The sequence below is a fragment of the Pseudonaja textilis genome, chromosome 11 (genome assembly GCF_049901715.1).
Source record: "Pseudonaja textilis isolate UNSWEBS1 chromosome 11, rPseTex1.2, whole genome shotgun sequence".
In the NCBI taxonomy this organism is placed as follows: Eukaryota; Metazoa; Chordata; class Lepidosauria; order Squamata; family Elapidae; genus Pseudonaja; species Pseudonaja textilis.
Window position 1 is genome coordinate 52,808 of NC_142000.1, and position 14,891 is coordinate 67,698.

At 44.6% G+C, this 14,891-nt stretch overlaps 1 protein-coding gene and 1 long non-coding RNA gene across 13 annotated transcripts in view; one reads left to right on the top strand and one right to left on the bottom strand.

Moving 5' to 3' along the window:
* LOC148124808 (uncharacterized) overlaps positions 1-6,119 on the bottom strand; it is a 45,535-nt gene extending 39,416 nt beyond the window's left edge. For all 4 annotated transcript variants that reach the window (XR_015744888.1, XR_015744887.1, XR_015744889.1 and 1 more), the window contains exon 1: positions 5,935-6,119. This is a non-coding gene — a long non-coding RNA (uncharacterized LOC148124808). The remainder of the gene's footprint in view (positions 1-5,934) is intronic.
* Positions 6,120-6,254: 135 nt separating this feature from the next.
* Positions 6,255-14,891, top strand: part of CNOT1 (CCR4-NOT transcription complex subunit 1) — a 159,059-nt gene continuing 150,422 nt past the window's right edge. For 6 of the 9 annotated variants that reach the window (XM_026714364.2, XM_026714365.2, XM_087940248.1 and 3 more), the window contains exon 1: positions 6,256-6,418. The gene's annotated coding sequence lies outside the window, so the exon portion shown is untranslated. Of the gene's footprint in view, positions 6,419-14,891 lie in introns of all 9 variants that reach the window. The other 3 variants (XM_087940247.1, XM_087940245.1, XM_087940249.1) reach the window with 1 other exon arrangement.

Genomic DNA, 14,891 nt, shown 5'->3' on the forward strand with positions numbered 1-14,891 from the left:
ACAGAAATGTTGGGCCGAATTGTGATTGTAAGTCAAGGACTACCTGTATTGCAGACATTTGTTTTTCACATTTCTGAAATGGCTGCCTTCTCAAAAATGGGTGCTTCTCAAAGACCCTTCAATTATTCTGTTGAAGAAAGCATGCAAGAGGCTATTGGGAGACAAAGGAGAAGAGGGAACTGTTGTGGCCTGTCAGCCACTGGTCCCTCAAACAGCTGAATCAGAGGAGGCAGTGGCACGGGAGTCATCAAGGCAACCTGAGAGCTCCGATGGGGAAGGGAGTGGGGCTGGCAGAGAAACAGAGGCAGAGCCTGGGCCATCCATCAGCCCTCAGATGGAGAGACAACAGCCCCCAGGTCTGGAGGTGGCTGATGAGGAACAACAGCTGGGTCCAGTGCCTGACGCACAGAAGGCAGAAAGGAGAATAGTGGAAATCTATGGGCCAGTCCTTGGGACAAAAGAGCCACCGCTGCCAGTGAAGCCCCACCCTAGCTCTGGGGATAAAAGGCGGGGGGGGGGGGAGATGAATAGATGTGGCAGACAACTATTCATCTTCCGGCCAGATGGACTTGGTAGCCTCCAGTGAGAAACTTTTTGCCAGGGCTGCCAGTGCTTCTAATAAAGGAATCTTTGAGTTAACTTCAGAGGGGTTGTCATGTTTGGGGAACTGGGTCAGAACAGGAACATTCTGGAAATCTTCAACCTTCTGATAAATGGCCATTATCAAATATTGTGAGAAAAACCAAACCTGATAACAGTGTCTAACAAAAGTGTCTTAAGTTCCAAAATGGCAAGTAACTGTTAATTAAGCTTACTTTTTGTGGGGAGAGCCAGTTTGGTGTAGTGGTCAAGGCACTGAATTGGAAACTGGGAGACTGTGAATTCTAGTGTCACAGTTCTCCCTAAGGACTTTGGGTCAGTCGCCCTCTCAGCCCCAGAAAGAATGGAATGGTGAAATTTCACCAAGAAAACATCAGGGACATATCCAGACAGTTGCCAGCAATCAATATAGGCTCGAAAGATTGTGTACTTTCAGTGACATCACTGAGGTTTCTGTCTTCAAGTAGGACAAGACACAAAATGCAAGAAAGTACTTTTCCTGCAGGAATTGGCCAGAATGCAAGACCCCATCTGCTATGCAGCAAAGCCAAGGAGGGGAACAATTTTACTTGCTTGCTTTTGTCACCTGAAAAGGGCTCTACTATCTCAATCTCTTTTCCTATAATCTGGTCACCTGATCTATTCCTGTTCCGCTTATCATTTTTACCTATGGTTTCTATTTGTTTTTTGTAATATTAATATAAATTTGTATGTTTTATATCTCTTTTACATTTGTTGTATTATTTACTTCTTGTGTACTCCCCAGAGTAACTTGGTGAAATGGGCAGCAATATAAGTTTGATAAATAAGTAGATAAATAAGACTATTTTAAGTAGATCATGGAGAAATTTGGTTACAAGCTCTGGAAAACGATGTGGCAATTACCAGAAGCAAGCATGTATCTGACATGATCAAATCTTGCTTTATTCCTTTTTTAAGGCTAGGGAACATCTGTAATAAATTGTGGAAAATGTCATAGGCATAACTACTTTACTTTACTTTACTTTACTACTTTAGTCAATAATTTCTCAAATTATCCCACAATGTGATTGGGCTGGATATCCCAAAGGTGCTTTTTCAGGAGGCAACTGGACTTACTTGTTGTTGTTTTTTTCCTTTTGAAGACATTTTGCTTCTCATCCAAGAAGCTGCTTCAGCTTTGAAAGGATAGTGGGGAAAGGAGCTGAAAGAGCCGCTGCCAGAGCTGAAGAAGCTTTTTAGATGAGAAGTGAAACATCTTCAAAAGAAAAAAAAAAAGAAAGTCTAGTTGCCTCCTGAAAAAACACTTTTGGGACAACCCATGATCTGGATGACTAAGAATCTCTACAGACCTATGGGCTGGATGGTTAATTAACTAGGCAAACTGCAGCCAATTATGTGATCCTGGAAAAAAAGCAGCAGTTGCTCTGAAGCATCTATGATATGCTCTGAAGCATCTTTTCTCCTTTGAATGCTTTGAATTCAAATATTTAGTATTGAGAAAAGATAAGAAAATATGGTTATACAGCTACCTAAACAGATGCCATACAGATGGATAAAGCCTATTATCTCTTGTTCTATAGAGCATGATATCAAACAATGGATTTAAATTACATAAAAGTAGTTACCAGCTGAAAGTTTAAGCAGAACTTATTTAGGAGTCTGGTAACACCTTTTCTGACAAACAAATTGGCATAAACATTTGTGAGGTATGGGTGATTTCATCAGATATATATGTAGCTCACAAAAGTTTACACCTTTAATTGTTGGGAAAAATGTTATCAGACTCTTGATATTGGGTTACCATAGACTAAAAGGGACTCTACTGGATACTAGTAGTTAACAGGAAAAGCTATTTGACAGTTGAATCATTCTCCAGGGAGGCTAAAAGAAGAGGCAGAAAACAACCTTGTGAGTGTTTTCTAATAGGGAGTCATTTGTAAGAACTCCCCGAGATGTGTCCATTAGTCCAAAAAGTTGGGATCTCCAGTTCACTGGATGGTAAGCAGGTTTCTCCCTGAGCTGATCCTTCTGCCTTTCATCATACAGGTGCTTAGTGAATACCAGCCATGATATTTCAATGATCAAGTGGCTGGATTTTTTAAGGAATACCAATACCAAAACATTACATTCATCACTGTAAAGGTCAGTGGACAAATATCATCTAACAGTCGTTCTTATCAAGGCTCACATCAAAGAGGTGAAAATCTCTCTTTTCCCCTATCCATAAAAGCTAACAATTACTTTACTAAGGGGTGGATGTTGTTTTTCAAGGCACAATGGCCCTTGTGTAGTTGAAAAAAAATAATTTTCAATCTTTGGAAGGAACCTCTAAGGCAGGGGTGGGCAAACTTTTTGGCTCGGGAGCCACATTGACTTTTAAAATTTGACAGACGGGCCGGGTCAGCACAAGATTTTTGGGGAATTGCCCCTTCTTCTCCTCCTTCCCCTCCCTTCGGAGGCCCCGAGTCAGGAGTTGCTACCGCTGGCGCGGCTCCGCGCAGCTCCAGTCCCGCGTTGCCTCAGGAAGGGAAAGGCAAAAAGGAAGAGCCGTGGCGGTGCTTTGCAACGGCAGCAGCGGCACCGGAGGCTCAGGCTCAGCGGCTCCTGGTTTTGCCTTTCCCTTCCCAAGGCAATGCGGGACTGGAGCCGCGTGGAGCTGCGCCGGTGGTAGCAACTCCTGACAGCCCCAGCCGGACACCTGAGCAGAGCCCGGGCAGAACTGCCTGTTGCTGCTGCGGGCGTCTGGCTGCCCAAGTAAAGAACTGCACCAGCTCAGGGCAACTGTGAGGAGCAAGAGGGGAAGCCAAGGTGCTCATTTCATAGCAGTCAACTTCGCTCTCTTTTGCTCCAGTTAGGTGCGCCCGGCATGCACAAGGAGCATGAAGGGAGGCAAACACTGCATGGATGCATTTTAAAAGTCAGAGAACTTTGCCCAAGGCTTCTCGTTTATTCAGGGGCTACACCTCTCCCAATGATGAGCTGGTGGTGATCTAACAAAACATCTTCCAGCTCTTAAAGATTGACTTTAAGAGCGCCCCAAGAAGCCAAGAACGAGAACAAAAGTAGAGGCGGCAGGGGCAACAAGGGCATGTGATGGGTCCCTCCACGGTCCCCTCCCAGGTGACAGCCAGGGCTTTGGCACCTACGTTTTTCCTGAGAGGTGTGGCGTCTGCCTCCCTTCATACTCCTTGTGGAGGGACACACATGCCCCATCACCCCTGCCGCCACTACGTTTGCTCGGCTTCTTCCATGGGGGCACTCTTAAAGTCGACCTTTAAGTGGTCCCGGAACATCCGCCCACCTGCCCGGCACCCGCCCTCCCAGAGCACGCTTTCTTCCTTCTCCTGGAGAACGTGCCTCTTCCAGCCCGGCCTGCCAGCAGGTGACCACATGTCCTGGGGCTTGTCGTGAGATGCCTGCAGCATGCTCTGTTCTATGTGTCAGGCCCAGCAAGTCCGAGCAGCCGGTGCATAGAACAGGGTGGTGCCGGACATTGGAGAAGCGGAGCAAAGCCAGAGATTAGTAGCTGCCCCTTTCGGTGCAGAAAGTTTCCGCCAACCAGCTGGCTGGTCTCCTCCTCCTCAGCCATACAGAACAAACAGGCAGAGGAGGAGGAGAGCAGCTGGCCAGTTGGGGGAGGCTTCTTGTGCTACGAAAGAGGCCGTTAATGATCCCTGGCTCCGCTCTGCTTCTCCAACAGCTGGTCTCCCCCTTCTTCTGCCTGTTTGTTCTGTATGGCTGAGAAGGAGGAGACCAGCCAAGAAGCGCGCTGCCAGGTGGGGGCCACGCGGTGCAGGGCAATATGCCACTGCCCAGCCCTGGCGAGGGAAAGCAGTGGGCGTTCCCTGGGCGGCGGCCTCGGCCCTGCCACCAGGGAAGCAGCTGCCCAGCTCCGTGTTGTGTGTGGGATTTTTTGGTGCACGGCATGGGGTCTCTTTTGGCTGGCCCTGATTTTTTTTCAGAGGGGATTTTTTTTTTTCAGAGGCGGGCCGTATTAAAATGACCAACGGGCCGGATGTGGCCCGCGGGCCGTAGTTTGCCCACCCCTGCTCTATGGCAAAGTGGAGATGCTTTGACTCTCCCACTATTACTGAATACTTACTTGTTATAGTTTGCCGCCTCCCACCTCAGCTTTATGAAAGAACTTGTGGAAAACAGCTCCAGCACTGATCGCCAGAAACAAAGCAACAGGCTGAGTTTTCACACTACACTACACCATAATAGCAATAGCTCTTATACTTATATACCGCTTCAGTGCTTTGCAATCCTCTCTAAGCCATTTACAATCAGCATATTGCCTCCAAGAATCTGGGTCCTCATTTTACCCACATCGGAAGGCTGGAAGGCAGAGTCAGCCTTGAGCTGGCAAGACTAGAAACTGCCAGTAGCAGGCAGAATTAGTGTAATGCTGCATTCTATTGCATCTTATTTGGTTCCAACATTGTGGAATGTGTGAAACAAGGTATTTCGTTCTAGGAATCAATTACAATAACATACAGGTAGTCCGCAACTCACAACAGTTCATTTAGTGATGTGTAAAGTCACAATGGTTCTGAAAAAAGTGACTTATGATCATTTCTTACACTTACGAATGTTGCAGCATCCCATGGTCATGATCAAAATTTGGCTGCTTAGCAACAGACTCATATTTATGACAGTCACAGTGCCCTGAGGTCACTTTTGTGATCTTCGGATAAGCCAAGTTAAAGAGGAAGCCAGATTCAGTTAAAACTGTTACTAATGTAACTGCAGTGATTTGCTTAACAACCATGGCAAAAATTGTCCTAAAATAGGGCAAAATTCACAAAGCAACGAATTTTGGGCTCCACTGTAGTCGTAAATCGAGAACTATCTCTATGGGGGAGAAGAAATCCTCGAGTTATGACAATTGGGACCGGGTTGCCATCCCTTAGCCATGTGGTTGTAAAGCGTGACATCAGATGACCTTACTGCTTAACGACCCCCCCCCCCCCCGACTCTGTCCGTGGGAGGCGCCCCTGGTCGCAAGGGCAAGCTGGCCTCTTTCCTCCTGCCTCATCGGCTCGGCCTTTCTCGCCTCCTTCTCCGCAGGGCGCTGGTGCCGCAGTACAAGCCCGGACCGGCCCTGGGGATGTTCCGCCGCTTCCTCGCGCCACCCAGTCACGCCTGAGCCGCTCGCCGGAAGGCGCCCCTGTAGCTGCCCCCCGCCAGTCAATAAAAGGCCCCGCCTGACCTCGCTGTCTCATGTCGTCACTCCGGTCGCCCCGCCCAAGTCGCCGAAACCAGGCGCCCTTTCTAAAGACCCCAGCCTCTCGTCCCACCTCTGCCCGTTGCGCACGCGCATCTCCTCTCGCGACTGACGCTACCGCTTACCAGCGTCGCGCTGCGATTGGCCTCGCCTGGCTCGATACTTAAACTATCCAATCGCAGTTGTACAAGGTCTTCTGAGTCTCCGCAAGGTCTTCTGAGTTTAATCGTCCCCGCCCATTTCCCATCTCCGTCAACTTCATGAGGGCATTTTTGCGGCCCTCCGTCGACGAGAGTGCAAAGGCGACATCGGGGTGTCCTTCTAGGGATTGGGTAGAAAACTGGAGGCGGACTCGAGGACCAGCTGGGACGGATCTCTGATTGGTCAAAGTTATTTCTGCGCAGGCGGATTGAGCCTCAGGTCCAGGTCCCGCCTCCTTGCTTTGCGTCCTGCGCGGAGGAAGACGGGAAGAGAAAGGCCGCGACGTGAGCGCGCGGCCCCGGTCGCCATTTTGTTTGGGGGACCAGCTCGAGAGCTGACTAGGGAGAACGCGAGCGGCTAGTCCGGCGCCTGGTCTGGCCCGAGACCTCTCGCCCCGAGCCACACGAGGTGAGCTCCGCGCCCGCGCCCCAGGCTGGAAAGCGACGGAATTTCCAACGCGCCGGGGAGGGGAGCAGTCTGCCGGCCATTCCGGACGCTTCTCCCGACGCAGCTGAGTGGGAAGGCCTTTGCGGCGGTCCTTCTTTCGGATCCCGGGCGACTGCCGGGAGGTCGGAAGTCCCCCGTGGCGGTGACGGACCAGGCACAGCTCCCCGCGAAGCTTTCCGGGCCGCCGCTGCCCTTCTCTTGGACACACGTGGCGGTCCGGGGCTCTCGGGGGCCGCTGCTGCTGCCTCAGGCCCGAGCGTGCCTGGAGCGGTTGGGCGGACGCGGCTGGCGGGCTCGCTTTCTCGGCGGGACAGGGATTCCTCCTCCCGGGCGGTTCCTGCAGGACTCCAGGAGGAAGATGTACCGTGAAATTCAGCCCTTGGCCGCGTCAGTCAGAGCTCCTCGTTCCCTACCATTATGGGTGCCCAAGGCGCGTTTTTCTTCCCGGGGGTGGGTGGGTGGAATATTGAGCTCGCCGAAGAACTTCGGCAAGTGGCGATTGAAGACCTGGTGCCCGTGAACTTGCCAGGTTGTAAGACAAACGGCAGGACTAAAAAGAAACGGTACCAGTCTCGGCCCTGCAACTGCTGCTAATTTTCTTGATTGAACGAGATCTCTGTTGTAGGATTCTAGCCTACAGAATAGTTTTTAATCTAGAGTTTATGGAAATGGATAAGAGAGCCAGTTTGGTCTAGTGGTTACATTAGAAAGCAAGAGAGACCCCGAGTTCCATTCCCGCGTTTGCCATGAAAGCCAAATGGGTGAATTTGGGCAAGTCACAGCCCAACTCTCACCCCGAGCCATATTGTGGGGGAAATAGGAGGAAGGTATGTTGGATATTTTTCTGCCTTATTTGTAAAATCAATAAATGCAGGATATAAGTAAGAAAAATAAGCTGCAATTGGGAAGCTGCTGATTCAGATCTGGGCTCTGCTATAATTTCTTTGGTAATAAGTCTTGCAGTTTTATCTGTAAATATGGTAGAAGCATTTGTATCATTCGTTTTAATATCTTTTGTCCCATCTATCATGGTTTGTAACTTAAATCCTATTTTTTCAATAAAGGATACGTGATTGTCATATGGATTGTCAGTAATGAGTTCAGTTACTCTATAATGCTCTCTAGCGCTACCTAGTTAATTGGGCCCATAGAATTGGCTTGTTTCTTCCTGTTAGTTTTGCCTGTAGAGGTCATCCTGAAGGGACAGCTCTTCTGTTAGATTCCAACTTGTTTCTTAATGAAACTGTTGGGAGATTTGTGTGGAACTTAGGGACGAGGTGCCTCTTAACTATGATTATGACAACTAATCTTGCTGTCCAATTGTAAGGATTTTAGACTAAATTCAGCAATGGACTACACAAGTTATAATTAGAGACGGGTAAGCTAAAAGTTGTGTAGATAGTTGGGAAACCAAGCTTAATAATTGTGATTTGGCTTAGTCTGTATGGTGTCACACTTCCTCTGAGCAAGTAGATCCACACTCTAGGAATGTACTATTACTAACTTTGCTAGATTTCTAGGTACTGAGAAGGAATGCATTTTCGCTACTTTGTTTAATGTTTTAGGTTTCACTACCTCTGGCAACAGTTGCACATTCCTTAGTTGCAATAGGGTTAGACTGCTGAAATATACTCTGCACAGAGAGATATTTCCATAGTTTCCGAAGTTCATTTGGTGCTATGCTTCAATGTAGGACTTGGCTTCTAGCGAATAGTGCACATTAGAATACCTGACATTATGAATGTAGACATATATAGGTATCATGATAGAATTAGAGTGAACATTTTTGCTGCAGTGTTACATTTCCTTGTAATTTTTATTGTAAATGCTTAATCCAGCATCTTTACATCAACACTGCTGTGTAATTGATATTCCTATTATAATTTTAGCCCAATCCCTTTCTTTGTTAGGTATTTGGCATCAATAAAATGTAGTTATCAAGAGCAGGTAACTCAAATAATCTCATAGGAAGATTGTCTGAGATTCATAATCTTTCGGTTATTTTTTGTGATATCATTTGCGGCAGACCAACCTAATTGTGTGATATGAAGATTGGGTGGTGGTGGTCATGATGAAGATGATTAAAAATTATGGATAATTTTTGGGCCTTCTTTTTGAGCAGAATGGTTGGACTAGAAGACCTCCCTTCCAGCTTTGTTATTCTGTGGGGCTCAGATTTTTTCTTTTATGGACAGCAACTTAGCATCATTAGTGTTTTTTTGTTCATCTGTTCAGTTTGAAAGTAGGCTTAGACTATTTTATGTGGAATTTCTCTGTTCTGAATGTGCCATTTATCAATATTTATATGAAGCCATGAGATCTTCTAAAACATCAGTATCTTGGGTTTTTGAACAGGACTAAGGATTAGTAGCATCTTTTTCAATGTCCTGATATGTTTTGAATACAAAATATCTCATTTGAATCCCTAGCAGCTACAGTTGGAAAAATTATTTTCTTAAAGCCCTGGAAAGCAGCTGCTAGTTAACATAGACCAAGCTAAATGTCCAGAGTCCAAATCAACATAAGGAACATTCTGTGTGTTCCCTTGAGTTTTTAGAAGAAGCAGTTCCCTCGTATCAATGAAAGCTGCTCTTTGAAAAAATGTTGCTGAATGTTTCATCGTGGTATTTCTAAGCATGTTGAATAATTCTAGTTCTTTATGCTTTCTCCCAATTAAGATAATACTGAACTGAAATTTCTACAAACATGAAAGCAACTAAGTTTAATATATGTAGTTAGGCAATTGTTAATTTTGGTTTGTAATATTCTGTGACTATTACAGTTGCCAGGGTTTTAAGAGCCTTTATTCTTTTTGTGAAATGATACCACTGTTGAATAATAAGAATAAGCTGTGGATGTTTTGTTACTTTGGAAAGAAGGAAGGAAATGGAAAAAAATTTGTATATGTTAGAGATCATAAAGATAGGAGTGTAAGCCTAAGCATGAGGAGGAGAATCTGAATAGATTTTTTTCTGGTTCATATTTTCTGTTTGAAGGTCTTTCATAATTAACCTTATACCTTCACTTCTCTGCATATATTCATAAATCCTCCTCATAATATAATACCTCAGGGTATTAAGAACAAGGACGACTAAATTTAAGAACAGTTTTTATCCAAGTGCAGTTTTGAGTTTGAATGCAGGGTCATAAGATTTTGTGGAATTTAATGGCTGAGAGTAATGGGGTATTTATATTTTTAAATTGTATAGAGATTATTGTATGGTCTGTTGTGTTTAATTTTATTTTTCTTTCAATGGTGTTGCCAGTTTTACTTGTGGAAGAGCACCTCATTTCGTTGCACCCGCTTGCGAGTGTAATGACAAATAAATTCTTATGTCTTATGTCTTATGTCATAAAAGCAGACCACCTTATACACTTTACCATTCTCTTAGTTTCATAAATACACACTGTAGCTATCTTTCACATTATTTGGTAATTCTCTTCACATTTATTTGCTATTCAAGCCACAATCTTCCATATGCCATGCTGTTACTAGATAAAGTCTTAAAATGGTAAGAGAAAGTTTGTGAATCTTTGAAATCTATAATCTTCCGGTACTACAGTGAGATCAGAATTCAATTTAAGTCTTATTAATAGATAAAGAGTTCTGATGGAACAAATAACATAGAAAACAGTTTTCTATGATACCCTTTATAGCACAGGTGTCAAACTCGAGATGTCACGTGACGTATCTGGACTTTTCCCCACTTTGCTAAACAGCATGGCCGTGGCCAGCATGTGATGCATCTATCTGCCATGCATCTGCCAGCCCTGCTTTACAGGTAGTCCTTGATTTACAACCATAATTGACCCCAACATTTCTGTTGCTAAGTGAGACAGCTGAGTGAATTTTGCCTCATTTTATAACCTTTCTTGCTGCAGTTGTTAAGTGAATCACTGCAACTGTTAAGTTAGAATCATGGTAAGTGAATTTGGGTTGTAAGCAACTGAGTTTTGATCACATGACCATGTGGATGCTGCAACGATTATAAATGTGAAAAATGCTCATGTTACTTTTTTCAGTGCTGTTGTAACTTTGAATAGTCATTAAATGAACTGTTGTAAGTCAAGGACTACTTCTATTGAACATGTTCCATTTGTTGGAAAAAGTATATGAAACATTATATTTAGCAACTGGTAGCACCTCCTTTTAGCAACAGTGAGTTTAACCGACAATGAGTTTAACAGTGAGTTTAACATTTTTCCCATACATTGGCTTGGAAGTACTTGACCCTTCTTTAACAGAATTAGTCTGGCTCTTACTTTAGGGCTATCTTGTTGAAGATGCTAACAATTTATGCCCATTATTAAATTTGTTTCCAGTATTAATTGTATGTGTGCATTACTAATATTAAATCATAGGGCTGGAATAGACCTTGGAGGTCCTCTAGTCCAACCCCTTGCCCCAAACTAATGGTTAATATACTATCCCAGACAAATGGTTATCCAATCTTTTCTTGAAAACCTCCAGTGATGGAATACCCCTGCATAGGAGTTAAGCTGCTCTATTGCTTAATCATTCTTACAGTCAGGAAATTCCTCCTTCTTTCCAAGTTGAATCTTCCTGTTGACGAGTTTCCACCCATTGCTTTTTATCCTGCACTCAGATGCTATGGAGAATAAATGGACACCCTCTTCCCTGCATGACACATCTAGCCCATGGGCTGCAAGTTTGACACCCCTGCCTTAGCCAATCATTTTGGCAGCTGCAACACATTGCTGGCTCATACTTAAGTGGGGGTCCACTAGGACTCCTGTATCCTTTCATAGTTACACCTGTTGAGCAAGGTGCCTCCTATACCTGTTTTTCCTGTCTAGCTGCAGGACTTACTTTTCTCATCACTGAACTGCATCTTGTAGGATAGGGCCTGATACTCAAGCCTGACAAGGTCCTTCTGAATCTTGAGTCTATCTTTCAGAGTGTTCTCCGTTTCCCCCATCTTGATGTCATTTGCACATTTGCTGAGTTTCCCTTCTATCCCCTCACCTAGATCAATACGTAGATGTTGAAGAGTACTGGGCCCAAGACCAAACCTTTAGGTAGCCCACTGGATGCTTCTCTCCATGTAGATGTGGCTCCATTGAGGATCCGCTGAGTGTGGTTGGACAGCCAATTGTGAATCCATCTGGTAGTGAGACACTATTCCACATTGTTCTATCTTACCAAGAAGTTGGCTGGGGTCTACTTTGTCAAATGTCTTACTGAAGTCCAAGTATACTCCATCCACAGCATTTCCCTGATGCAATAATTTAGTCATTTTATCAAATAAGGCAGTTAAGTTTATCTGGCATGTTCTGTTTTTAACAAGCCCATCATGGCTTCTAGTAATCATCTTGTTTGTTTCTAGATGATCACAAATCCGCTCTTTGCCTTTTCCAGGATTTTCTCAGAAAACTAATTAGTTTTCTGGATCCACTTTTTATCTTTTGAAGATTACAGCCACATCATCTCTTTTCCACTCTTCTGGTAGTTCCCTTATGCTCCAGCTACTGGTTTTAGAACATTCTGCCCCATATGCCCAAACACATATCCAAAGTATTACTTCAAAACACATATCCAAAGTATTATTTCAAATACTCTTATACTATTCTCTGCAAATTTTAGGGCTTTTGTGCAAGCTTTGTGCCTTTAATCCTTTCTTGAAGTGCTGAAAGTTATTTATTTCATAAAGCTTATAGCATCAAGGAAAACAAATAATTAAATCTAGAATGATATCAAACCCCCAAAATATCTACATAAAATTCCAAATAAAGTCCAGGCTGGACAGTTGCATAGAGTCAGCTGGGACCAAAATAACTGTCCAAAGTTTCAGCAAGGAGGGGTTGCCTGTACTTAGGGAGAAAATATTACAAAAGTGGAACTATTAACTGAGAAGTCTGCCATGGATCTTTTGAGAGGGAACTGCCAGCATGTCCAATTTTTATGGACAGATTTGGTTCTGGCAAGGCTTTACCAGATTTATCTTAGTGTTGAACTGAGGTAATGACTAGCAGTTTGAACTGGGTCTTAGAAATGACTTCACTAGATAGGTAGTCCTCATTTAATGATAACAGTTGGAACAGGCAACTCCATCATTAAGCAATGCGGTTGTTTTGTAAGACATAACTTGCAATAGACTTAAGATCTCACTTTCATTGTGGTCATTAAGTGAGACACCATGTGACTGCAACTTGAGATTATACAGCCAGATGCTGCATTAATTCTGCTTATCGGAAACTGATTCTGAAGCACAAAAATGGCAGTTGTGATTGTGGAAGTCTCCAATGATCCTAAGAGGAAGGACTGGTTTTAAAGTTACTTTTTCAGTGCTGTCATAACCTTGAATGGTTGATAAATAGCAGTTGTTAAATGAGGACTACTGGTAGATGTAATTCTATATTGGTGAGCTACTTTGCCAGTAGTCAAGCTGCTGCAAGACTGCCCCACATACAATACATTTCAGTAGTCTAATAGAGTAGTGATAATGCCCTATGCTAGTGGTCTGCAACCTTAAACACTCAAAGAGCCATTTGGACTCGTTCCCCAAAGAAAAGAAAACCCCGGTAGTCAATAATTTAACAACCAGTGTGGCCAACTTGATGTCACTCACTCCCACACAGCCACCTCCTGCTCTGGAATATGGAGTGAGTCTCCATCCCCCGCTATTACCCTTACCTTCTCAGGCCAGGCGAGGAGTGACAGGGAGGGGTGGGGCCAGCCAGTGGTGGGGTCAGCCGACAGGGGGCCACAGCAGAGGGCTGAAAGACCTGCATGTGGCTTCAGAGGTTGCAGAACCTTGCCCTATGCTGTGTGATTCACTGTAGCAAAATCCTCCCACTCCTGGTACTGTTAAGTGTCAAAAGCAGGACATCAGCCAAAGCCTTCCTGGCCATGAAGCATATAAGTAACCAATAAAGGAGAATATTTGTAGCTCAGAGTTGAAATGAAGATCCTTGGTGCTCTGTTGAGCTTGGTTGTTTTCTTGCCGACATTTGATTACCTGAACTAGGTAACATCAGTAATAGACTAGACTAGCACTGATGATGTTACCCAGTTTGGGTAATGAAATGTCTGCAAGAAAACAACCAAGCTCAGAGACTACCAGGAACCTCTCAAAAATATAAGTCCAGGGAAATCACACATTATTTTGTAGGTAGTGTTGCCGTTCAAGAAACACCACTGGAAAAAAGAGAATCTTGATCGAATTCACTGTTTTCTCATATCTAGACCTTTGCAACTTCTAGGCTGGAACAGGACTTCAATACCATCACCAGTCTAGCAACCTATCCCCTTCATTGCAGAGCCCAGGTCAAAAAGAATCCCAGGTACTAAACAAGATTGTGCCCCAATCATCCTTCTGGATCCTATTGGGGAACCCAGGTGACTTTCATTGAAATGTGCTGTGTAGAGGTTGTGGGTGTTGGTTGTTTCCAAACAAAACAGGAAATTCACTATCCAAAACGTTTGATGGAATAGTAATTTGTTGCAATTGAAATGCAAAACAGAAGAAATAATGCTGTTCACTATTACAGAAATTATAGAATTCATTATAGAAATAATGAAGTGGGAGAAGTGATGTCTAGAGCAGGGGTCGCCAACCTTTTGGACCTCAGGGACCACTAAATTCATAATTCTCAATCGAGCTTCTCCGAGCATCCAGAGAGTGGGAGGTGCTCTAGTCTTCACCAATTGCAGGCTGAGCTATAATTGAGGAATGCTCCTCCTCCACCATGTGTCTCCTCCATGCGTTCCCCAGTTTTTAGCTCAGCCTTGCAAGAGACAGGCAGCTATAGACCATTCTCCTTGGCCGATTCAGGAATTCTATTCATTTTCAGGTTTGATCGTTGCTTTTTGTTCTTTCCTTGGTCCCTGTGCTTTTAGGTGTTAGTTTGTGGGTAAAGGAGCGAAGTTTCGCCCCTCAGGGGGGAGATAGAGGGGTTTTAGAGCCTTTGCTCCCCCCACCCCCCCTTCCCTCTTTCCTGTCGTTTCAAGCCGTTCCTGTTTTTAAGCAGCGGCTTGCGATCGCGCTCTCCTTAGCACGTGTTGTGTCTTCCCCCCACGAACGCCTTCTCCTAGCCCTCGTTTTCAATTCAGTCCTTTTGGCTGATTGGTTTTTTTCTTAGGGGCTATTCCGTCTCTGAGCCTTGCGTCCAGCCCGGTGGCCATTTTTAGGCGCGCCTCGTGGTGGGGGCCATTTTGCCTTTCTCAAAAAAGGCATCGAAGTGATTTAAATTGCTGCGACGTTGGTAGGGCCCCTTAGCAGGTCCTACAGGCCTGTGGGAGCTTTTATTCAGAAGTGGTATTGTGGCTCTGTGCCCTGTTGCCCCATTCTAATAGTTGGCATTCCGCAGCCTGCTCAGAGGCGAAGACAGGCACTTACTTCCCAGGTTGTTGGGAGGCTGCCTCAGAGGCCTTTACAGATTTTTTTCCTGGAATATTTTTTCGTGTTTTAAG